At 47.6% G+C, this 26536-nt stretch overlaps 1 protein-coding gene across 1 annotated transcript in view; it reads right to left on the bottom strand.

Annotated features, from left to right (window-relative positions):
* Positions 1-26536, bottom strand: part of CASP7 (caspase 7) — a 108669-nt gene that overhangs the window by 79178 nt on the left and 2955 nt on the right. The gene's annotated exons all lie outside the window — the stretch shown is intronic.

Here is a 26536-nt window from a genome sequence, read left to right as displayed (position 1 = left end):
CCTCTCAGGCTTAGACCCCTTGTCTTTGTCCTCCGAACAGAACGCAAACTTTTGTATACCCGTCCACTATCTAAAGCTGCTCCCTTGGGGCTCAATTACACCTGCAGTTGGGAGAGCAGTGAAAAAACATCTTGAGCCACTTTTTTACCCCTCCCCCCCCCCTTAAGCTGCAAAGGCAGCCAGATGGAGATGTACACTTGCTGTGGCCACAATGCATTGCTTCGTGGCCAAAATGATACGCCTTTTGTGTTCAGTAGGCAGTAGGGATAGACCGATTATCAGCAAGGCCGATATGCACTTTCCCCGATCTATCGGTATCGGCCCCGGAACTGGCTGATATTGCCAATATTTTTGTGACGTCGTTCTGCCTTCTTAGGCCGCCTCTCTCACCTTGGACAGCCTCATCTGGAGTCGGGACTAGTCTCGCGGGAGTGTATCACAGCCATACACCCACCCGCAGCAACCTGGTGCCAGCCAGCCACCCACCCACATCCACAGGCCCTGTACCAGCCAGCCACAGGCACTGTACCAGCGAGCCAGCCAGCCACCCACAGGCCCTGTACCAGTCAGCCACCCACCACATGGTGCCAGCCAGCCATCCACCACAGGGTGCCAGCCAGCCAGCCATCCACCACAGGGTGCCAGCCAGCCACCCACCACAGGGTGTCACCCAGCCAGCCACCACAGGGTGCCACCCAGCCAGCCACCCACCACAGGGTGCCACCCAGCCAGCCACCCACCACAGGATGCCACCCAGCCAGCCACCACAGGGTGCCACCCATTAAGCATTAAACAAAAATTAACATGTTCAGTACCAGATTTGTGCCAAAATTGTCTGTATTTTTCAAAACTTATAATGTACAAAATATCGGCCCAAATCGGCCGATAACGATACTTTGTGACCAAAATATCATTATCGGTCCTGAAAAAAAACATATTGGTCTATCCCTAGTAGACAATACTAATAGGAAACCCAACCCAAATGATACTACGCCACAACCACCCTGCAACCACGTGTAATGCACATGGTAGCAGAGTGGCATTTACAGGGTTAAAACAGGCTGTGAAGAGGCAACGTACCGCCTTCTCACTGCCTGTCAAATGCCTCTGAAAAGCAATACACCGCCAATCACTTTTCAGAGACTCCTGGGAGTGTGGAGCTCTGAACGGTTGCCCACAATTTTATTACAATGGCTGTGCACACCTCCACAACCATTGCAATACATTGACCCAGGATCAGAGATTCATCTCTCCCAAGTCTCTGTGACTCCTCTGGGCTTCAGGACCCATCCCAGGACTTACTAAGCTTAGAAGACTCTGATCAAACCGTTTCCTCGGTACCAAGCACACTTCCTGGATCCCCTCAACCTGTATAGATGAGAACCCCGAGTGCCAAGAGTAACACAGTAACAGGGCAGCAGACGGTCACATTGGTCAAAAGTCTACTCCTATCTAAGGACCCATTTGTAAAGATCAAAACATTAATTTGTTCTGCCTCTATGCAATATTTCACCTCAAATCCCCCGGTTTATTAAAGTTTTACCGAGTGATGCCCAAAATTGATACAATATGTAGCGCTACTCCCACAGGGACTGCAGGATTAACTAGTTCTTTCCCAAAACCCAAAAAAATCCTCCCCAAAAAATGTAATGTTGTATAAAGCGAGGGTTACAACCTGTCACATTTTTTTTTGCCATCTGTGTCTTGTTGGAGAGATTTCCCTTCACTTCCTGTCCCATAGCCAAACAGGAAGTGAGAGGAAATCCTTGCAAATTAAAGGAATTCATTGCCCCCCCCCCCCCCCAGGTCACCAAAACTAGTATCCCCATTGGAAGATTTCCCCTCTACTACTTTTCTGGGGGCAACCCAAAATTTGGGATTTTCTTTCAATTATAATGGTAGAAAGGAGAAAGAGAGGGTGAATCTCCGGAATGGACAGGGGTTCTAATACATCTCCACTCTATTCAAAAATTAAAAAAAACGGAATTTTTGTAAAATCTTACCTGTAAAATTCCTTTCTCTGAGTCCTCCGACAGTCGCCGCCTCTTCATATTCGTCACATATGGGGTATTAGACTTTGCTCCGAAGGAGTAGCTAGGCAACAGAATATGTTAACAATAAAGCTTTAACATATCCCACCCTCAAGGGGTGGTCCCCTCAGTCAATACCCTCCTACTTCCTGCAACCATATCTCAGTTTTAGTGGAATAGCAGTAGAGTATACATTCAAACCCCAAAAGAGGGGCGGGGGCGGCGACTGTCGGAGGACTCAGAGAAAGGAATTTTACAGGTAAGATTTTACAAAAATTCCGTTTTCTCTTACGTCCTCCGACAGTCGCCGCCTCTTCATATTCGTCACATATGGGGACGTCCCAAAGCAGTGCAAACATGAGGGGTGGGAAACGCATCCGCGCCGAAAGGCAACGCAGTCTCCACATCAAAGAAAGGAACCTTACCAAAGGAGGGAAACCAGCTGGGCAACAGCAAAAATAAGTGCTCAACAGGAGCAACAACCCAGGAAAAGACAAAAAACCAGGGGATACAAAACTTATCCCAACAGCCAGGAGTCCCCAACAAGGGACCCTAGGGAACAGCCGCACTAAGAACCTTGCGGCCAAAGGAAGCATCCGCCGATGCCTGAACATCTACTTTGTAGAATTTTGTGAAAGTGTGTACGGTCGACCAAGTCGCCGCCTTACACACCTGGGCTACAGAAGCCCCATGACGACAGGCCCAAGACGTACTCAGAGATCTAGTAGAGTGCGCCTTCACAGGCACAGGGGGAACCTTCCCCTGCAAGGCATAGGCCCGTTCAATGGTCTGCCTGATCCATTTGGCAATGGTAGAGGCGGAAGCCGCCATGCCCTTCCGAGGACCCTCTGGAAGAACAAACAAGGAGTCCGTCTTTCGAAAAGACTCAGTCGATTTAAGGTAAACCCTAATCGCCCGAACAACATCCAGAGAATGCAATCTCACCTCCTTTGGATGTTTAGGCTTCGTGCACAACGAAGGCAAAACAATATCCTCGTTAAGATGGAATTCCGAAACTCGTTTCGGCAGAAAAGAAGGATTAGGTCGCAAGACCACCTTATCCAAATGAACAACCAGGTACGGAGACTTGCAGGACAAAGCCGCCAGTTCCGACACTCTGCGAGCCGAAGTGATCGCCACCAAAAAAGCGACCTTTTTGGACAACATAGACAACGAGATCTCCCTGATCTGTTCAAAAGGAGCACGTTGTAACACAGATAGGACTAGATTCAAGTCCCAAGGGGGCAAAGGATCCCTCCTAGGAGGAACCAGATGCCGCACACCCTGAATAAAAGTGCCAACCAAGGAGTTGGAAGCCACGGGACGTTGAAACAGAACGGCCAGCGCAGACACCTGACCCTTTATCGTAGCCAGCGCCAAACGCTGATCGACACCCGTCTGAAGGAAAGACAGCACACGGGAAACCGAGTACGTGCGGGGTGAAAACCCCCTGGACTCACACCAGGCAAAATAGGCCTTCCAAGTACGGTAATAAACCTTTCCCGAGGAAGACTTCCTCGCGTTGATCAAGGTATGAACAACCTCTGGAGAGAGACCCTTCTCCTTCAGGACCTCGGTCTCAACAGCCAGGCCGTCAAAGCCAGCGACTGTAAAGCAGGATGGTAAATCGGTCCTTGAGACAGTAGATCGTCCCGAAGAGGCAGACGCCAGGGGGCGTCGACCGCCAGATTCACGAGGTCTGCGTACCAGGACCGGCGAGGCCAGTCCGGTGCCACAAGAATCACCGTGCTGCGTTCCGAGTGTAACCTGCGAAGGAACCGGGACAGCAACTGAATCGGTGGAAACGCGTACATCAGCCTGTACTGATGCCACGGGGCCACTAACGCGTCCGACGCGTCTGCCCGAGGGTCGCGCGTCCTTGCCACGAACCTCTTCACCTTGTAGTTGAAGCGAGACGCGAACAGGTCCACATCTGGAAGACCCCACTTCGCGCACAACATCTGGAAGACAGCCGGATGGAGAGACCATTCCCCCTGATCCAGGGTCTGGCGACTCAGATAGTCCGCCTGCCAGTTCTCCACTCCCGGAATGTGAACCGCCGTTATCGCCGGGACATGAGTCTCGGCCCAAGACAGAATGTCGGCCACTTCTCGAGCCGCTCGGGCACTCCTGGTGCCCCCTTGATGGTTGATGTAGGCCACCGCCGTGGCATTGTCCGTCTGCACCCGAACCGGGCAGCCCTGCAGCCGGTCCGTCCAGCGATGAAGACAGAGCCTTATCGCACGCAATTCCAGAATGTTGATCGGGAGGGAAGACTCCCCCTCCGACCAGGTCCCCTGGGCGGACAGAACGCCCAGAACACCACCCCAGCCCGACAGGCTGGCATCCGTGGTGATTATCGTCCACGAGATCGGACGAAACGACTTGCCCCCGGACACCAACGGGGACTGGAGCCACCACAGAAGGTTTTCCCTGGTGCGATGACTCAACGAGATCTGAAGATCCAGAGATTGAGGTCGCCCGTCCCACTTGGACAAGATCTCCGCCTGGAGACCCCGCGTGTGAAACTGCGCGAAAGGAATCGCCTCGAAAGCCGAGACCATCAATCCCAGACATCTCATACACGTCCGCAGAGACGAGTTCGGAACGTCCCTGAGGGACCTGACTTCCTCCTGAAGAGTCCCGAGTTTGTCTTCCGGCAGGAAGACCTTCGCCTGCACCGAGTCCAGTATCATTCCCAGATAGGGAAGACGAACCGACGGACTCAGTGTCGACTTTGGAACATTTATCGTCCAACCGAACTCCTGCAGAGTTTGCATCGTGACAGACAGGTCCTTCTCCAGACCCTGACTGGTCGCAGACCGAATCAGAATGTCGTCCAGATACCCCAGGACAGAAATGCCCTGGGCTCTCAATAATGCCAGAACCGGTGCAAGCACCTTGGTGAAGACCCGCGGAGCCGAGGCGAGCCCAAAGGGCAACGCCACGAACTGGTAGTGATCCTCCGCAATGGCAAATCGAAGGTATCTCTGATGACCCTCGAATATGGGGATGTGAAGATACGCATCCTTCAAATCGATGGAGGCCATGAATTCCCCCGGAACCAGGGCAGCCACCACCGAGCGCAGGGATTCCATGCGGAACTTGCGAACCCGCACAGAGCGGTTCAGAGCTTTCAAGTCCAGAATTGGACGAACCTTGCCCTCCTTTCTGGGCACGGTGAACAGATTGGAATAAAACCCCCGAAATCTGTCCCGATGAGGCACCGGAACCACCACTCCCTGAGCCCTCAGGTCCCGCACCGCCAGGTGCAGATCCCGCAGGCGCTCTGGAGACAGTTGTAGATTTGAGGGAAAAAATCTGCTCTCTGGCCGAGAGAGAAACTCGATCTTGTAACCAGATCGAACGATTTCCAGAACCCATCTGTCCCGCACACGGGCCAACCAGGGCTGAAGAAAACCGAGCAAGCGTCCCCCCACCCCAAAACTGGGTGAGGGCGCCCCTTCAGGCCGAACTGTTATGGGCCGCAGGTCCGGATTGGCCGGACTTCTGTTTCCCAGACCAGGGTTTCTTCTGAGAGCCCTGGCCCTTGAACGGTTTGCCCTTGTAGTGCGGCCGAAAGGCACGAAAGGACCCCTGAGGGGGCCGAAAATTCGCATGCTTCTTCCCAGAAGCCCCCTTAGCCTTGGGGAAATGGGGCAAGAGAGTGCTCTTACCCCCGGTGATCCCCTTAATCAACACATCCAGAGACTCCCCAAAAAGGCGAGACCCATCATAAGGCAGATTGGCTAAGGTTTTACGTGAAGATTGGTCCACCGACCAACATTTCAACCAAACCAGGCGGTGAGACAACACCGCCACGCTGTGCACACGTGCAGCCAACGGAATCAGGTCCAGGTCCGCATCACACAGATACATGACACCCTGGTGGATCTGATCCACCATGTCCAGGGTCGCCGCCGAGGCCGAATCGGCCACTAGGACGCGCCTAAGCATCTGCGTCCAACTTGCGATCGCCTGGGCCGCCATGAGAGAAGCAAATAGAGCTTTAAGCATAGAACCCGTAACAGAATAAGTATGACGGGCAAGAGACTCCAGTCTCCTATCCGTGGCATCACGGAAAACAGGGGATCCCTCTGCAGGAATCGCAGTGGCTTTGTTCAAAACCGCAATTGCATGATCCACTGGTGGAGGCACACACCACCGTTCATCAGTGGCAGGGGAGAAAGGATAACGCAGCTTGAATTTACTTGGTACCGCAAAAGGTTTGCGCAGATCGCGCCATTGATCCTTTACCGCGCGCTGAAAATCAGCAATGCAGGGAAAAACCTGCGGCGTCCTGCGTTTTCTCTGCGTCCCATAAGCCGCCAAGGCAGCGGGGGGACACACTTCGTCCTGCAAACGTAGCGTCTGCTTAATGGAAGCAATCAACTCATCCATGATTGCAAGCTCTTCAGGCGAGCCAGGGGGAGAATTATCAACCCCCTCAACCTCAGCCTCTACCTCAGACCCCACTAGATCAAGAGAGGAGCGGGACCCCGATAGGGAGGTCCCTGCCAGAACAGCCCCATCACCTTCACCCTCAGAATCGGAGGACAGAGTAACTCTGGGCCGTTTAGTAGATTGAGCAGCCACCAGCATTTGCACCTGGGCAGCAAGGCCAGCCACAATAGTGGCTAAATCCCCCCCTGGGGGGGAAACAGCGGTCCCCTGGCTTTCCACCAATACTGTGGGAAACTTGCCCTCCTGAGAATCCATTGCCCCTGTACGCCAGACAACCAAGGGTTAACTGTCCCCTTTCAGCAAGCGCGGTAAGCGCAGCCCACCGCACACACTCAGGCACAATGAGACCCCCACAGGGAATATACAGACTGAATACAGGCAATGGACAACAGGAATAGAAGGATAAAACCTGAGGAGACCCCGCTGCTGCTGCTGCCTCGACCGGTGTTCCAGGAAAAAGGAAGTGATGCTGCCAGGGCGCTCTATGTAAGCCTATGGAGGCTACAAGAAAATGGCCGCCGTGCATGTAAACCATGCGGCCGGAGCGGGCGCCGGTAAAATGGCGTCGTTTGGCGCCGAAACCGCCGCTCCACAGTGCATAAAAACACACACAATTTCATCCCATTATATGGATACATGTTAGATCGCCGCAGCGATCGCTGTATATGCCCCAACATGCCATTAAAAACATGCCCCACAGCACACAGCTTCTCACACTGCCCAGCCTGACACACACAGTGTCATACAGCTCCCCCCCCCCCCTTGCAGCCCACAGCATGCAGCCGAGAGATAGGGAGACAAGCAGTGTGATTTAAAGGCAGGTTACACAGTCCCAGACTGAGACCCCCCCCAGACAGACAGGTCCCCACATAGACACACTTACCTCATATGGCGTGGGGAACCCGCACAGGCGAACAAGCCGCTGCACATGAGGCAGGGAGAGTCGCAATTCAAGACGCACACAATGGCGGTTAAGAAACCGCACAGCGTCCGGTGAGGTAGCCACCTCACCAAACATCCCTGCACCGAACAGGGATGGGTCGTTCACCGTGCCAGGAGCGTTACCTGGCTGAACGCTCGATGGCAGACTGGGAAGCCACTGACCCACGACCTGCGATCAGGGGGATCAGCCCGAGACCCAGTCCGCATGATCCTCTTCGTCCGAAGAACTAACTAATGCTGACAAAAACAACAGCTAAGTAAAGGTAGAGAAAAAACTCAAATAAAATATTAAAAAGAAGAAAGAGTCTGGGACAAAAAGTCCCAGCACAGAGAGAGCCAGCCACTCCTGACAAGCTAGACATTAAAACTGAGATATGGTTGCAGGAAGTAGGAGGGTATTGACTGAGGGGACCACCCCTTGAGGGTGGGATATGTTAAAGCTTTATTGTTAACATATTCTGTTGCCTAGCTACTCCTTCGGAGCAAAGTCTAATACCCCATATGTGACGAATATGAAGAGGCGGCGACTGTCGGAGGACGTAAGAGAAAAAAAGGATTGTCTTTAGTTATACTTCAATTTATTATGGCCACTGGAATGCATTCATACACGTGTTTTACGCATGTAGCATTTATGCGCGTTTAGATGTAATTAGTACTTTTCCTGTGATTAAGCTCCTATCAAGAGCGCACCTTTGGTGTTTTATTTTTTCAGTACACCTTTGTGTGCATGGACACATAGGCTTACATGCTCTAGAAGTGTTTTTACAGACAAAAAAAAAATTACGTCAAACACCTGTAAAAGCGGCTTTTTTTTTTTTTTTTTTTTTTAGGCCAAGTGTGTGTGGGCTCCAAAAGTGAACAAAAAAAGTGCACGTAGGGTGCGTTATATAGTCCCCTCACAAAGAGCACACCTTGACCCCCCAAGGCACAAGACTTCTGATGGGGGGCAAGGCACACTCCGGTCCACCTAGCCAAAAGGCCTGGCAAACCCTGCTCCTCATGATCAGCCAAAGCTGACCCTTTGAGTACTGGGTGAGGGTCTCTCCCAAAGAAAGACCCCCCAGGGCAGAGGTGGAAAGAACCTAAGGGGAAACACATCTTCTTCCTAGACTTCATGGTGAGCCTGAAGACTCACACCCTTCATCTTGAGTTAAAAAAAGGAAACATATATGTACAGGTGACACATGGAGAGAAAAAAAATAAGTAAAAATAGAAAAGTGTAGGTGCATTGGCAAGGCCTTGCGACCTGATGACAAAACATGCCCCAGTCTCAGCCAAAAGGTCTAACCCATGAGACATAGTGCAGAACAAGAGGTGTCGTGGCCAGAGGAGGACTGGGCCAGGGGGCAGGGGGGGAAATTGCCCCCTGGGCCACTCTGATGCCCCATAAAAAGGCTGCACGTCTTCTTCCAAAACTCTCTGCCGCTGATCTACTGAGTGCGGGATGAAGACAAGGACAGAGCACAGGCCTCTCCCCCAGCAAGGATGGTGTAAACTGTGTCTGAGCAAAGGCCGGTTTTATGCCCCACTAGAGACTCTCCTTCCCCGGCAAGCCCCAACCGAGCTGTCCCACCTCCCCCCCCCCCCCCAACTGCCCCCTGCTGGCCAGATTGGGAACCTGGATTCGGCCAGTGAGTAGAGAGTACCTGGAGTGGAGCATCAACCTGGAATGGGGGTCAGGAGGAGGCTGGGAAGAGGAAAAGTGGGAGGGGGACCAAGTCGCTGCACCATGGGCCTCTGGTTTGCACTTGCCCCCTAGGTGAAGGTTGCCAGTCAGCCCCTGGTCGTGGCCCAGTGTAGATTCACACAGTGGAGTCCCAAACCCATAGTGCTACACTGGCACGCTCGGAATGCCACCCCCATGTGACACTTGACATGGCAGGCCCACTGCTTACCCAGCCCTCAGTTAAGCAAGTTAGCACAGCTAAAATGAGGAGGTAGTGGGCCCCTCCGATCCCGTCCCACCCCTTTCCCGGTGGGAGCAACTTTGGTTTCTCTTCCTACGAGGAAGATCCCTCCGGAGTGCCATCATACTAGCAGGGATACTACACAGCCAGCAATCAGGCCAGAAATACCGCAGAGCACCCCTACTGGACACTGCAGATACTACACTTGATTTTAGCCAAAAGGCCAAGAGAACCACACCTCTGGTTGGACTTTTGCTAACTACATCACACTGATAAGAAAGACTGAATAAGCCATTCATCCTCTCTGTGCTACAAGTTGCTGTCATGGGACTCAAAGAGTGACACCAGTCATCCAAATCAGCCCAGAGTTATGGGCCATACACACTACAATTGTCTTTAGATTTTTTCTTTTAGATTTACCAAAACCATATAATATGAGGTCAAATCTAAACACTTTCAATTTGTATGCAATCAGGCCGGCCCATGCACTACATAGTTGAAGGTAAATCTAACAACAAAAATTGTATAGTGTGTATCCAGCTTTAGGTGTGTTTTGTGAGTACTGCTCCAAAAGTCAGTATATATTAGGTATCACAGTGGCAAAATGGTTAAAGCCTAATTGCTTTAAAAAAATAAATAAAAATTATACATATAAAATTAAAATGTATACATTATAAAGTGCATATTGCCCAAGTGTCATTCAAATAAAAAAGCCCTCCCTGCAATACTTGCCTTATCTTGCTGCTATGTGATCCAGCGTCAGTCCCCTTTTTGGTTGTATAATGGACATTGTCACTAAGCCCATTTTCTTTCAGTCCAGGGTGTCAAAGATATGCTTCCGGGGTTGCGTGATCACTATGCCCTGGACTTTACCTCTACCCGCCCAGCCCCAGTGTCCCTTTATCGCATGACTATTGTGCTTGGCAGTCACATGATTGGGAGTCTGTCCTGCCGGCTCCCAATCATGGCTAGAGACTAGACATGTGTGATTCATTTAGTTACGAACTGAAATTTGGATGTATCTGAATTTCCGAATTACAGTATCAAACGAATTTCAACAAATCCCCAAAAAATTATAATGAAACGATACAACAAATTATCCAAACTTAAAAAATTATTTAAAAATGATGTGGAACTTGAATTTAAAAATGAATATGAACTGCAAAAAATACAGTAAGGTAAAAAAGTGAAATAAGATGATTCCTACTTAGGCTGCTTTATATAATAGAAAAAATAGAATGGAATAAGAAAAGAAATAGAACAGAATAGAATAGAATAGAAAAGAATAGAGTTGAATAGAACAAAACAGAATAGAAAATAATAGAATAGAATAAATATAGCAGTCTTCTGAAATTTGCTTCGAAAATATAGAAAAGTAACTCATAAAATAGAATCATTGGCGGAACTACCAGGGTCGCAAAGGTCACACTTGCGACCTGGCCCTGGCGTTCCACCACTGTGGGGGGGGGGGGGAACTTCCCTGCAAGGCACAGGCATAAGGTGCTAGTATGCCTCAAATCAAATACATCATTATACCCGCAATATCAAATCGCACTGCAACGCTGGCAAAACGCGGCACTCCTGTTTGTGTGACACTCATTTTAAAATGGCACCAAAACACAGCGCGGTTTTGCCACGATTGTCATGCGATCTATCGCTCCTGCTCCTATTTGGGCGACAAGCTTTGCGCGATAGTTGCGGCAAAACCACACTGCATTTTGGTGCTATTAAAAATGAATGGCAAACACGTGTGCTGTGTTTTGCCAATGTTGCAGCGCGCTTGGAATCATGGGCAGAATCGCAGCATTTTCGCCCTGGAAATCTAAAATTAATAGATGTGAACGGGGCCTTGGAGAGACGAGGTTGGAACATGTAATTCTTCCACAGGAGCATTCTCCAACCTCACTGGATTCATCTAGCTGAGTTTGCATGTACACTGTTCCATGGCAGGTTCCCTTTCACAGTCAAATCACACTGTTTTAGGCGGTTATACTTTTTTTCCTTATATATATATATATATATATATATATATACACAGTGGGTACGGAAAGTATTCAGACCCCCTTAAATTTTTCACTCTTTGTTATATTGCAGCCATTTGCTAAAATCATTTAAGTTCATTCTTCTTCCTCATGAATGTACACATAGCACCCCCCCCCATACTGACAGAAAAACACAGAATTGTTGACATTGTTGCAGATTTATTAAAAAAGAAAAACTGAAATATCACATGGTCCTAAGTATTCAGACCCTTTGCTGTGACACTCATATTTAAGGGCTCTTTCACACGGGCGGTCCGTATGTCCGCAAATCATCCCATCCGTTTGCAGATGATTTGCGGACATAATGTAAGTGAATGGCATTGTGGATGGCAGCGGAATACCATCCGCTGACACCTGATTTTCTTCCTGTCAGTTCTGTTCCGTTTTTTGGAACGGAACAGAACCCTATTTTTGTTCCGTTCAAAAAACGGAAAGGAAGGAAAATCGGATGTCAGCGGTGTCATCCGCTGACATCCGCAATCCCCATAGACTTACATTAGGTCCGCATATCATCCGCAAACGGATGGGATGATATGCGGACACACGGAGCGGATGACAGAAATGTCATCCGCTCCGTGGAGAAAAGGACCGCAGCGGAGCTCTCACACGGACCGCCCGTGTGAAAGAGCCCTAACTCAGGTGCTTTCCATTTCTTCTGATCATCCTTGAGATGGTTCTACACCTTCATTTGAGTCCAGCTGTGTTTGATTATACTGATTGGACTTGATTAGGAAAGCCACACACCTGTCTATATAAGACCTTCCAGATCACAATGCATGTCAGAGCAAATGAGAATCATGAGGTCAAAGGAACTGCCTGAAGAGCTCAGAGACAATTGTGGCAAGGCACAGATCTGGCCAAGGTTACAAAAAGATTTCTGCTGCACTTAAGGTTCCTAAGAGCACAGTGGCCTCCATAATCCTCAAATGGAAGACGTTTGGGACGACCAGAACCCTTCCTAGAGCTGGCCATCCAGCCAAACTGAGCTATCGGGGGATAAGAGCCTTGGTGAGAGGTAAAGAAGAACCCAAAGATCACTGTGGCTGAGCTCCAGAGATGCAGTCAGGAGATGGGAGAAAGTTGTAGAAAGTCAACCATCACTGCAGCCCTCCACCAGTCGGGGCTTTATGGCAGAGTGGCCCGACGGAAGCCTCTCCTCAGTGTAAGACACATGAAAGCCCGCATGGAGTTTACTAAAAAACACCTGAAGGACTCCAAGATGGTGAGAAATAAGATTCTCTGGTCTGATGAGACCAAAATAGAACTTTTTGGCCTTAATTCTAAGCGGTATGTGTGGAGAAAACCAGGCACTGCTCATCACCTGTCCAATACAGTCCCAACAGTGAAGCATGGTGGTGGCAGCATCATGCTGTGGGGGTGTTTTTCAGCTGCAGGGACAGGACGTCTGGTTGCAATCAAGGGAAAGATGAATGCTGCCAAGTACAGGGATATCCTGGACAAAAACCTTCTCCAGAGTGCTCTGGACCTCAGACTGGGCCGAAGGTTTACCTTCCAACAAGACAATGACCCTAAGCACACAGCTAAAATAACGAAGGAGTGGCTTCACAACAACTCCGTGACTGTTCTTGAATGGCCCAGCCAGAGCCCTGACTTAAACCCAATTGAGCATCTCTGGAGAGACCTAAAAATGTCTGTCCACCAACGTTTACCATCCAACCTGACAGAACTGGAGAGGATCTGCAAGGAGGAATGGCAGAGGATCCCCAAATCCAGGTGTGAAAGACTTGTTGCATCTTTCCCAAAAAGACTCCTGGCTGTATTAGATCAAAAGGGGGCTTCTACTAAATATTGAGCAAAGGGTCTGAATACTTAGGACCATGTGATATTTCTGTTTTTCTTTTTTAATAAATCTGCAACAATGTCAACAATTCTGTGTTTTTCTGTCAGTATGGGGTGCTATGTGTACATTCATGAGGAAGAAGAATGAACTTAAATGATTTTAGCAAATGGCTGCAATATAACAAAGAGTGAAAAATTTAAGGGGGTCTGAATACTTTCCGTACCCACTGTATATATATATTATATATATATATATATATATATATATATATATATATCCACCCATCTACATGTAGGCAGCTGCTAGAAGAGGGAGTATCATTTTTTGATCTTTCTGCTTACCAGAGAGATTGCCAGGTACATTTAGATGGCTCTCTGTCTTCCAGGGAGCAGGATCCTTTCACAGGGTCTGCTTATGTTGCTCCGGTGCAGCTCAGCTTGTCTGAATGTTTCACACTGGTCCAATAGGGAGGCATATTGAACACTGGGAGGAAACCGGACATGTGAGGGCACAGGCATTGTTACAGCCCTGGTGATCGGCGGAGGAAAGTGCCTGAGTGCATGCTAGGTGACTAAAAATGTCAAGGGCACATGCCCTCGGGGTATTTGGTTGGAGAGTGGGGTCCTAGAGGGAGGGGGCAGCTACCCCTCCTCTTTATAAGCTGCCATGGGGCCTTGGGTGGTTAACCTGAGGACCTGAGAGTCAGATAGGAGCTGAACCCAGATGTCCTGCAGAGCTGACTGGAAGGGAGACACCGGAGAGTATCTGATTCTGCCTACAGTGAGTACAGATCTGTGTCATGGGGTCTGTCCTGAGAGGGCCATCCCTTCGGCTAGTCAGTGGACAGGTGTCAGTCCAAGTGATGCTAGAGAGTGTCCTGAAGATAATGAAGTTGCATCAAGTCTGCTGCTACATAGAGCAAGAAGACCGCATTCTTCCATACATGTGTCAGTATGGTTAAAGCAGTGTGTCTGCTTCCACAAATAACCTGGTGAGGCCAAGGGAGAGTTGTCCTTATCTACTGTGAATAGTTTAGTTGGAGTATCCCACTATTCCCTTCTCCCATCCAAGTTCCACAATAAATCCAAAACCAAATACCCCGGACTGTTTATTGAGTTACGTGCAAATGGGAGTAAAGAGGGAGGTGTGAAAAACCCCCTAGTGACTGTCTGCAGGTAATCAGAGACCCAAGAAGTCATCACACAGCAAGCCCTACGGGGACAGTGCTACATACAGAATGTAACTTCTCTCCCTCTGGCAGTCACTGAGAGGGGAAAGGTCTATCTAACAGGTTTGACAACTTTGTCAGGTTGCTCATTCCCCTTGAGACGTGGCGGGAGGTGTCCCTCCATACACTTCCTCCCCTCCTATTTACATACATTCATTTACTGTATGTATAGCCAACAATTTACACAGCACTTTACATACTGTACAGTAAGGGAGCTTACCATCCAAGGTCCCCATCTAACATACTAGGGCCAGTTTAGACAGGAGCCAATTACCTACCAGCATGTCTTTGGAGTGTGGGAGGAAACCCACTCAGGCACAGGGAGAACATGCAAACTCCATGCAGACAGTGTCCTAGTTGAAATTTGATGTGTAGACGATCTGGCTGCATCAGTTGGAGTTGGTTTCTAGAGCAGGGCCAGCGGTAGACTAATTTGCACCCTAGGCAAGACCAGCTACTTGCCCCCCCCCCCCCCCAAAAAAAAATAAAATAAATAAAACTTCTATCTAAAAACTGTAGAAAATAGTAAAACATCAAAACATGAAACTGCTAAATTTCTTTTGCTAAATAAATCCAATCCTGCAGCATGCAAAATAGGCCCGGGCATTTTAGACCGAGTAGCCTTTTTTTTTTACAAATCATGACAACTACCGGTTCCTCGATGTATTTTAGTTATATGCAAAGGAGATGTACAGCCGAAGCTCGTCTGGCTGTACTTCTCCTATAGATCACAGGCTAGCAGTTCGATTCGCACTCCTGTGACCCATTTTCAGCAGAGAGTGGGCTAAAGTCTGCTCTCTGCTGACGTCACAGAAGTTGATTTAGGCACCGCGTCATCATGACCACGGAGTCCGGATCCGCCAACTGCCTAGACCGTCAGCCGGGGACTGACAGTCAGCAGCTCTCTGCTCCAGGAGCTGTCAGAACCAAGCGATTGGCGGTGTCTGATCGCTCAATTCTCAGTGTAGGGGCGCTGGCGGACAGATGCAGCATCGGACCGAGGCTGCATCCACCTAGGTAAGTATAAATGGGAAAAAAAAATCCAATATATCTCCTTAAGGGAGGGAGTCAATAGTTGTTTATTTTTGTTATTTTATTCATTTTTTTTACAACTTTATTTATTTATTTTTTCAGTGAAACAGCAGGGGTCTAAACAGACCTCGGATGTTTCACCTTTGAGACAAGGAGATTGCAGACAGCCCTCAATCTCCATCTCTGGAGCCTCAGCAGCACAGAATGAATGATCAGGAATAACTCTATACAGAGCTTTGTGTTCATTCATAAACAGAGGCATAGTAAACACAGTTTACTATACCTCAGTTATGAAAAAAATAAGATACAGTCAGTGATCGGTACAGTCATTTCAGATAAGGATAGGGCCAGTAAATGACTCATTTGCCAGCCCCTACCCTGCTCTCCATCTTAAAAGATCCCCCGCAGCAGCTGGTGGGAGAAGAGGGAAGCCCAAAAAACTGCAGGGGGGGGGGGGGCAAGAGGAGATGAAACAGCGAGGCAGCAGGCCCTGGATAGTCAGAGTGGCATATAGAGAAACCATTCCCCTTCATTTCCCTCCTGCAGCCGCTGAGTGCATGCGGGAGGGAGAGGAGGAGAAGCTGGAATTCAGCAGCTGCAGGGGATCGGTTTCTGTACATGCCACTGTCTTGTTAGGACATGCCCTGGCTGTGCCCTAGGTGGCAGTGTGCCTTAGGCAGCTGCTTAGTGGTAGAACCAGCCTTGATTTGAAGGGCTTCCCAACAATATTGCATTGGAGAGTTCATAAAATAACCAAATTCTCCTGCTCAATGGTGCAAGCAATGCTGTTTCTAGTGAAGTGAAGCAGCGGGAATGCTCCCCTCGACTGTGTGCACCAACTGACTTGCAACAACAATTAGAAAATGGTTTGGTGAGTGTTCCTAAATGTAGGCAACGTCTCTTCTAATGGTGCCCAAGTTCGAAGTTCTGTCATTCTTCTATCCCTGAAGACGTCATACTTGATGACGAAACGCGTAAGATTGTAACGCACGCAGTGACGTCATACGGCGTGGGTGGAATGCACTGCTCACTGCTCCGATCCCTGGAACGAATGCAGGAAGCCGCACGGGGACAATAGTGGCTTTTTAGAATATTGATTTGCTGTTACCCAGTATTTTTAGCAAGCATTTTGGCAAAAAATTACCAGACACAATTATGTCCCTGCATGATACACACGCTTTGGAGTAGTAACCAAGGAGACCGAGATCGGTTTGAGAACACCTCAAGGTGACCACACAAGCCCAATTTGATCTTATTGCTATAAAGCAAGAAAGATCAACAACATCTGGTGAGTTGGAAATTTGTACACTTCTCTGGCCTCACGAGGGGCCACATGAGCTGCTTCATAATCATTTACTATTAGGAAGAATTATTGTAGAAGGCTGATTTCCTCTTTTCTTTAAATTCACGGATCACCCTGCAATCTTTTTCTATGGACTGTTAATTGGACAGTCATAAGTGCATTGCTGTTCATGTCATTTTTTCTATGTTGATTGGGCATATGGATGGACACGCATAATACATGAGGATCATTAAGTTATTTTATGAATTGAATTTTTGTGTTATTCACTCGATTTCTTTATGAATACATTTTTTTTAATTTATTTTTTTAGATTATTGAATTTGTTTAATATGTACAGTTATTCATTTTAGTAATTTATGGTGCAAGCGCTGTTGGTAGCATGAATTAGGCATGCTATTTTTTATCATTCAGACAGTTCGTTAATTTTTCGTCTAGCTAATGGGCACTAATTGAAAATCAGTCCTGATGTTTTTGAGCCAAAAAATAAAATAAAAAAAAAAAAAATCGAAGGAAAACTTTGGAAAACTTTTGTCAAACGGACGATAAATTGAAAGGTTGATGTGTTTCTCGCCTGTTGAAGATTGAACTGTTGGAACTGCGCATGTGTGACCCAGAAGCAAAAAACAAATTAGAAGCGGATTCATTTACAGTTCTGCTCATAAGTTTACACACCCTGGCAGAATTTATGATTTCTTGGCCATTTTTCCAAGAATATGAATGATAACACAAAAACTTTTCTTTCACTTCTGGTTAGTGTTTGGCTCACCAGGGTATGTCAACTTTTGATCAGGGTCATTTGGGTAGTTTCTGTTATCATTAGGATTTAAAAAGAGTAAACACAGTTGACTGATAATAAATGGCTTCAGCCAAACATTAACCATGACTGAAAGAAACGTTTTTATGTTATCATTCATATTCTCTGAAAAATGGCCAAGAAATCATAAATTCTGCCAGGGTGTGTAAATTTATGAGCACAACTGTTATGTCCCTTGAGTGATTTATTATTGGAAATTAGATCATAACATGATGGTCTTATCATTTGCCCATTCAGCCCCGTACCTGAAAAAAGCGCAAAAAAAAAAAAAAAAAAAAAGGTCCTTGCACCCTTTCTAAAAATCGCAGCCGCATGAAAACTGCACGGTCCTATGCGTTTCCACAGCCTGCATTTTCCAATGTGTGGGGCTGCCATTAAGAATTGATGGCACCCCCAGGCATCTGCTAAGCAGCAGTGCGATTTTGGTGCCGGGGAGGGAACACGTGTGATTTACACACGGTCCCGCACCACCAAGGATGTGAACCTAGGCTAATCCTGTGCACTCCAGGACTTGTTTGCTGTGCCTATATTTCCTGTCCAGCCAAATATTTACAGATCTTTGTTTGTAAACAAAGCTTCAAATGTTTGTATCATCTGCACCTTTCATGGGATGTAGTGATGTGTAATGAGAACCTCTGTCCATTGTATGTGATCTGTATGAATGTACACCAGGGTCCATTCATACTGTATGCAAAGGTTAACGCACTTTATTCCATGCATCAGCATGCCTAGCATACAGGGCCATCTTAACCACTTAAGCCCCGGAAAAGATTTTACCCCCTTCCTGACCAGGGCCTATTTTGCGATTCGGCACTGCGTGACTTCAACAGACAATTGCGCGGTCGTGCGACGCTGTACCTAAATGAATTTGATGTCATTTTTTTCCCACAAACAGAGTTTTCTTTTGGTGGTATTTGATCACCTGTGCGATTTTTTGATCATGTGCTATAAACAAAAAAAAAGAGCGTCAATTTTGCAAAAATATTTTTCAAACTTTTTTATATGAAATTTCCCCCCCCCCCCAAAAAAAAATGTAAAAAATCTAAATTTTTTTTACCATATATTTGGTAAAAAAAAACAAAACAAAAAAAAAACGCAAAAAGCGTATTTTGACTGGTTTGCGCAAAAGTTATTGCATTTACTAACAAAGGGAAAGATTTTTGTCAATTTTGTTGTTTTTTTTTTAATGCGTAATGGCGGCGATCTGCAATTTTTTTTTGCGGGACTGCGACATTGCGGCGGACAGATCGGACCCTTGACTGACATTTTTGACACTTTTGGGGTTACCAGTGACATTACTGCAGTAATCAGTGCTATACATATGCACTGTTACTGTAAAAATGACACTGGCAGTGAAGGAGTTAACTTTATTGGAGAGGGAGGGGTTAAGTGTGTCCCTAGGGGCGTGTTTCTAACTGTGATTGGCTGTGGCTACTAGTGTAAGAACAGAGATCAACGGTCCTACATAGTAGAACCGTGCGATCTCCATTCTTACACAGGGGAGAATGACAGGCGGCTTTGTTTACATTAGCCGCCTGCCTTTCTTCCGCCGGGCACACGCGCGGGGGGTGTCTGTGACCGCGCGGAAGCGTGCCTCCGGCGGTGCGCGCTCACTCCCTAGAGCCCTACGTCGCTCTGCCTGTGAGGGGCTGACTGCCGACGTAAATAGTCGTGCGGCGGTCGGCAAGCGGTTAAGAGCATTATAGGCCCCCGGGCAATGCAGTGCACTAGGGCCCCCGCCTACACAATCACCCACGAGAATAAAAATGCAAATTATCCACTCAATCAGTGTCCACCATCAAGTGGATATAGGAGGAGTCCCCTGTAGTGCATTTGCACATCCTTCCCAGCAAGGAGTATTATCTCCAAGGGTTAGAAGGGCTGGATTCATCTCTTTTTCATGGATAGTGTAGGACCCACTGATAATGGGGTACTTTGACGCAGTAGTGGGCTTGAGCACGATATGGCCATATGGTGGGACCAAACCCCCATTTTTATTTATGGATTGTCTTCAGATTTGGTAGTTATTTCTTTTGCATTTGCGCGCTATTCTTTTTTAAATTATCCAGAAGGCGATATTTATTGGTACAGCAGTGCCAGGCTAATGACAGCTTCCAAGTTCGGCAGCTGGTTCCGGTGAACACACACCAACGGGAGTCAGACTTGACTGTCCTGTGTGTGCCTGTTCCCGTGGAGGTGGACAATTTACCCTCACTTTTTGTCCCAAACTGAAAGTGAGAGGAAAATGGAAATCCCACAAAATTTGGGGGGGGGGTCATTTTACTTTCAATGAGAATGGTAAAAACACAGGACAAATAGAGAGGGTAAATCTCTCCAACGTGGGACAACACATAAAGACAGCAATAAACACTGACAGATGTTCTAATACAGCTAAGTCCTGTCCAAACTATGGCCCTCCAGCTGGCAGCTGTTCAGGAACTACAATTCCAATCATGCCTAGTTATGTCTGACTGTGTGAATGATTTACAATGCCTCATGGGAATTGTAGTTCCTGAACAGCTGGAGGGCCATAGTTTGGACACCCCTGTTCTAATACATCTCCTCTCCTCCACTCTATCCAAAATCAAAAATAAATGTTTTGCCTTAAGTTGTACTTTAAAAGGTTTAGACCTTATATTAATATTTTCTTTTCTTTTATGAAGCAGTAAACTGCACTACTACAGTTTGATGCCATACTATTGTACTGTTACTTCTAGTAAATAGTGTTGTCTGTCTCTGCTATGCTATTTTTAGACTTTCCTATATGTTTGCAGTGCAAGTGCACTATACAGGGCTTGCAGGCCATGCCAGGGTCCAGGGAAGTGTCCTTTAACCACCTCAATACTGGGCACTTAAACCCCCTTCCTTCCCAGACCAATTTTCAGCTTTTAGCGCTGTTGCATTCTGAATGACAATTGCGCGGTCATGCAACGCTGTACCTAAACCAAATTTGTGTCATTTTTTTCCCACAAATAGAGCTTTCTTTTGGTGGTATTTGATCACCGTCAGGTTTTTTCTTTTTTGGTGCACAAATAAAAAAATACGGAAAAGTTTGAAAAAAAAAAAAAAAAAGTTTTTTTGTTTAGGTTATAAAATTTTGTAAATAGATAAGTTTTTTCCTGCACTGATGATGCCGCACTGACAGGCACTGATGAGGAGACACTGATGGGGTGGCACTGATGGGGTGGCACTGATGGGGTGGCACTGATGGGGTGGCACTGATGGGCACTGATAGGTAGCACTGATGGGCACTGATATGTGGCACTGATAGATAGCACTGATATGCAGCATTTGTGGGCACTGATAGGCAGCGCTGATGGGCACTGATAGGCAGCACTGATGGGCACTGATAGGTGGCACTGTTGGGCGGCAATGATTGGGACTGATCGGCACTGATGGGTGGCACTGATGGGCACTGATAGGCAGCACTGGTGGGCAATAATGGGCACTGGTGGGCGGCACTGATAGATGGCAATAACGGCACTGGTGGGCAGCACTGATAGATGGCATTGGTGGGCAACACTGATAGGGAGGGCACTGGGGGGCTCTCTGAGCCCTGCTTGCCATCCCTGGTGGCCATGGTGGGCATCCCTGGTGGCTTAGTGGCACCCCTCCCCCCCCCCCCAGGGCTGCACTGGTAATCAATGTTCTGATTACCAGCACAGACCCCCCCTGTGATCAGTGAGTAATTAGAAATACTCACTGATCACCCCCGCAGCAGCACCGATCCTCTGATCTTCTCCTCACTGACAGGATCTGTCAGGAGGAGAAGAGATCGAAGCCGTTACAACGGCTCTATTTACATTACATGACGGCTGTGATTGGACACAGCCGTTATGTGATCAGGAGGGCCAATCACATCCGAATGATGTTGCTCTGTGTCCGAGGGACACAGGCACATCGAGATCGCGCCGCTGCGCGTGCCCGCGGCGGCGCGATCTCTCTCCTTCTGAAGGACGTTCCGGAACGTCCATTCAGAAGGACGAGACTCCCGCCCGGCCGTATATCTACAATGGCCCGGGTGGGAGGTGGTTAAAAGCAAATGAAAATAAAAAATGATTCTTTAATCTGTGACTGCTTGATTGTTTGGTTTTATCTTTTGATAAAGTTTTGAAGACACATTTTCCCAAGTTTGCCGCTCCTCTCAAAATTTACGCCTGGCCCTGCCTCCAGCAAGAAGAAACATGAATAATGCTGGAGGCAATTTACAGCACACACTCATTTTGTTAACATAATTATTAACCACTTCTGGAACTAAAGGATTTAACCCCCCCCTCCAAATGACCAGGCCATTTTTTGCGATTCAGCACTGCGTTACTTTAACGGACAATTACGCGGTCATGCGACGCTGTACCCAAATAAAATTGAGGTCCTTTTTTTTTCACAAATGGAGCTTTCTTTTGATGGTATTTGATCACCTCTGCGATTTTTATTTTTTGCGCTATAAACAAAAAAAATCAGCTACAATTCTGGAAAAAAACAAACAATATTTTTCATTTTTTGCTATATAAACATTCCCAAAAAAAGAAAAAAAATTTAAATCATTTTTTTTCCATCCTTTTAGGCCAATTTGTACTCTGCTACAAATTTTTGGTAAAAAAAAAATCCCAATAAGTATTTTGATTGGTTTGCACAAAAGTTATTGTGTCTACAAACTAGGGGAAAGATTTAGGTCATTTTTTTTTTTTTTTTTTTTTTATTAGTAATGACGGCGATCTGCAATTTTTAGCGGAAATGCGACATTGCAGCGGGCAGACCGGCCCCTCAACTGACATTTTTGACACTTTTGGGGGTACCAGTGACATTACTACAGTAACCAATGCTAAAAATATACTGTTACTGTAATAATGGCAGGGAAGGGGTTAACACCAGGGGTTTAAGTGTGAGCCTAGCTGGGTGTTTTCTAACTGCATGGGGGATTGACTTGTGAAATGAACGTATAGACCTGTGATCAAAGATAGGAGAAACACAGGTGCTCTGTGTTCATTTCAGAGAGAACGGTCTGCTGTGTTTACAACAGCTGACCGTCGTTCTCTCTTAGCGGAGAGCAATCGCTGGTGCCCAGCAGCAATCATGGCCCCTGGCCCTGTGGATCGGCCATCCCCGCTGCCTAGTGGGGGGGGGGGGGATACTGCGGCAGGCTGGCTCAGTTGCGCGAACTGACGTATGGGTGCATCGATTTACAGTAGCGCTCCTGGGGGGCGAGCGTGCGCCGTGGCGGCGCTCACTCGTCCCCAGGAGCCCTCCCGCGTACCGATGCACCCATGCGTCGGTTCGCACAGCTGAGCCAGCCTGCCGCAGTATATCTGCAGCGGGCGGCCGGCAAGTGGTTAAAGTAAAATGTACGTTCCTTGCTAAAGAATATTATTTATCAAGTTATGGGTAAATTTCCGCTTTAAAGAGGAACTAAACCCAAAATACAAAAAAAGTTGCGAGCAGGCAGCTCTTTATTGCAGAAGAGATCGGCTTTGTCTCTTTTGTAATGACACACAATTACCTGGCAGCAAATGATTTGTTATTGAATGTACACATGCGCGGCTCATCCTGCGTTCCCAGCACATTGACACTGCGGCTGTGCCAGGATGACGGCGGCTGGCCACAGATGTGTCAGTTTTTTCATGCAACCAGCGGGCTGAAATAAAAACGCTGACTCGATTCCATCTACACATTCGATGTGGGTGGAGGAATCCTCCCGATGGGTCATTGTATTCTGACAGCGAGGAGACTCCCCTGCAGTGGCGGCCTGTCCATTGGGGGCGCAGGGGCGCCGCCCCCCCCCCCCCCCTTATCCATGCATCTGGCTCCCTAATCTACATGCAGGGCGCCGGACACATGGATTCCAATAGGGGATTTTTTTTTTGAAGCACGTGATTAGAGCCAGGGGCTCTAATAGGCTTCAAAAAAGGGTGGGCCCGGGGCGCAGAGCACTGCGCCCTGAGCCCACCCAGTTGTATGAAAATTGCAAATAAATATTCGCTATTATCACACTGATTTTCCTCCCAGCCAATCAGGAAGAGGGTCGTGGGACCCCTTTCCTGTTTGGCTGAAAAAAGAAGCGATTTTACTGGTCATTGGCCAGGAAGAGGGAGGAGACATACGGCGACTCACAGCTGCTCGGGGAAGGAGCAGGTAAGGATGCTTGCTGTCCAGCTGAGCAGCCAGCCGTCCGTCCCGGTAGGGGGGGGGGGTTGCTGCCCCCCCCCCAAATTTTCATTCACCCGCCATCAGAATACATTGACCAGAGTTGTAGTCTGTAGCCTTCAGCGCTGATCGAGCGTTCTTTTTCCAACAACAGGGTGGTTGAACAGAAGTCGATCAGTAAAAGGACATCTATTCAACCACAGAGACCATACATGGATGGAAACTCGGCCGGTCTTTGATGAACTAGTCCAATTTTGATCCATCTATGGTCAGCTTGATTCCAGTGCACATGTGCAAGATCATGTCATCCTACACTAGCCAATCAAAAGGCTGAAAAATCAGTCCGCACCTGGAAGTAGCCAGGGGAGAAGATGAGGGATGGAACTGCTGCATCGCTGGAAGGAGGAGGGGAGATCTTGCAGATACTCTTCTTTAGTTCCACTTGAATCACTTGCTATAGGCGAATGGCGGCCAATTCTGGGAGGGTGTCCTCCTTAGGACACAGCTGAAAGGGCCAATCACAGCAGCCCTTTACCATGTGATCAGTTGTGTCCAATCACAATGTAAACACACGCTGGTTATTGGCTTTCTTTTCCTTACGCTGACATCATGGGGAGAGGAGAGCTGATAACTGGCTTGTTTTTACCTGATTTTTCAGCCTGGTTCACACCTATGCGGGATGCGTTTTCCCAATGCGTTTTGTGTTTTTTTCACACGTTTTTTGGGAGGTGACTGTTGTCATGCAGGAGAAACCAACAAAAACACAATCACTGCATTTTTCATGCGTTTCTGCTGCGTTTCCATTAAAGTATATGATAGCAAAAACACACCCTGCTGCAGGCAAAAACGCACCCTGCTGTGGGCAAAAAAAGTCAATGACCCTTTCCAAAAAAACGCACCAGTCTAAAACGCACAGATGTGAACGTGACCCCTAGGAAACCATGTTAAATGGACTGAAGTGCGTTTCTGCAAAACGCATAGGTGTGAACCTTGTCTGCGTGTTGCATTGGGCAGTCCATTCACGTGAACGGGCTGCCCTGTGCGCGCTTGCTGTCCAAAAAGAAGCTTCTGCTCCTTTTCAGGTGACGAGCTTCACATGAATTGTGAAGGGGCAGTTTGCAATGATTGCTACCTGACAATCGCTGCAGAATCGCATTCGATTTGAGGTGCCATTGAAGGATAATGGTACCCAAAGTGTGCAGTGCATTGTGCTGCAATTAATATGCAATTTGGGATCACAGCCGAATTGTTGCGACAAGCTTCACACGATTTGTGAAGGTGCAGTTTCCCATGATTGCTACCTGACAATCGCTGCTGAATCGCATCACACTTGGGGTGCCAGTGAATAAAAATGGCACTCAAACATGTGCAGTGCATTGTGCTGCAATTGCAACGAGATTTGGGATCACGGACAGAATCATTGCGACAAGCTTCATGCGATTTGTGAAGGTGCCATTTGCCACAATTGCTACCGCTGCAGAATCGCCTCACATTTGGAGTGCCATTGAAGGAGGATGGCACCCAAGCATGCAGTGCATTGTGCTGCGATTGCCACGAGATTTCGGATCACGGACAGAATTGTTGCGACAAGCTTCACACGATTTGTGAGGGTGTAGTTTGCCATGATTGCTTCTTGACAATTGCTGCAGAATCGCATTGCATTTGGGCTGCCAGTGAATGATAACAGCACTCAAACATGTGCAGTGCATTGTGCTGCAATTGCAACGAGATTTAGGATCACGGATGGAATCGTTGCGACAAGCATCATGCGATTTGTGAAGGTGCCGTTTGCCACCTGACAATCGTGGAGGAGTCGCATCACATTTTGGGTGCTGAAGGATAATGGCACCCAAAGCATGAGCAGTGCATTGTGCTGCGATTGCAATGAGACTTGGGATTACGGACAGAATCGTTGCAACAAGTTTCATGCAAATTGTGAAGGTGCAGTTTGCCACGATTCCTGCCTGACAATCTCTGCAGAATCGCATTGCATTTGGAGGTGCCAGTGAAGGATAATGGCACTTAAACACGTGCAGTGCGTTGTGCTACAACTACCATGTGATTTGGGGTTACGGACAGAATCGTTGCGACAAGCTTCATGCGATTTGTGAAGGCGTGGCAGAATCGCATCGCGTTTGGGTGCAATTGGAGGATAATTACAACAGTTCTGTCCACAATCCCAATTTGCGAGAAGTGAACGGAGTGTAAAAGCTGCAGATTTTTAAACATTTGTAAATGACATAAATGTGTTAAACCTATGAGACTGTGATTGGTTTTACATGAATTGATAATCATTAATAGGGGTGGGGGTGGGGAAGGGTGACTCATACATGTGCTATGTTGCAGAACTTGCAGCTATTTAGGATCTCGCTGATTATTACAATTCTTTCACATTTTACCATTTTCACTTTCATTTCCCGAGAAAGAAAATGACAAAAGAAGCGCCAAAATGGATTCAGAGTCATAAGGTCATGATATGCGGGTAGTTGACTACAAGGCTTGGCTGGCTGGGTCCTGCAGCTCCACAGCAAGTCTACTCCAGCACAGCCTCCCAGTCCCGGGGTCATTTACTCTCTCTATTCATCCTGGTGACCAGTGTAGCTGGGACAAAAAAGTGATGAGAAATCCAAAATGTTACAGTTGTCACCATAGCAGGAAAAGAGGAGAAATCTGCCAATGGGGACACCTGCCCCATTGACAACTGAGGGGAAAATGCTGGCCTTACTCAGAACAAATTCTAAATTCGAGCTGTAAGTGGCCCAGTTGGCACCCTCCTTAATATCCTTTAGCCCTCATTCACATTGGAGCGACTTGTCATGCGATTTGACAGGT

Source organism: Pelophylax lessonae, assembly GCF_965119305.1.
Source record: "Pelophylax lessonae genome assembly, chromosome: 9".
NCBI classification, from domain to species: Eukaryota; Metazoa; Chordata; class Amphibia; order Anura; family Ranidae; genus Pelophylax; species Pelophylax lessonae.
Note: the sequence above shows the minus strand (reverse complement) of the source record. Positions and strands in the feature narration are given on the sequence as shown.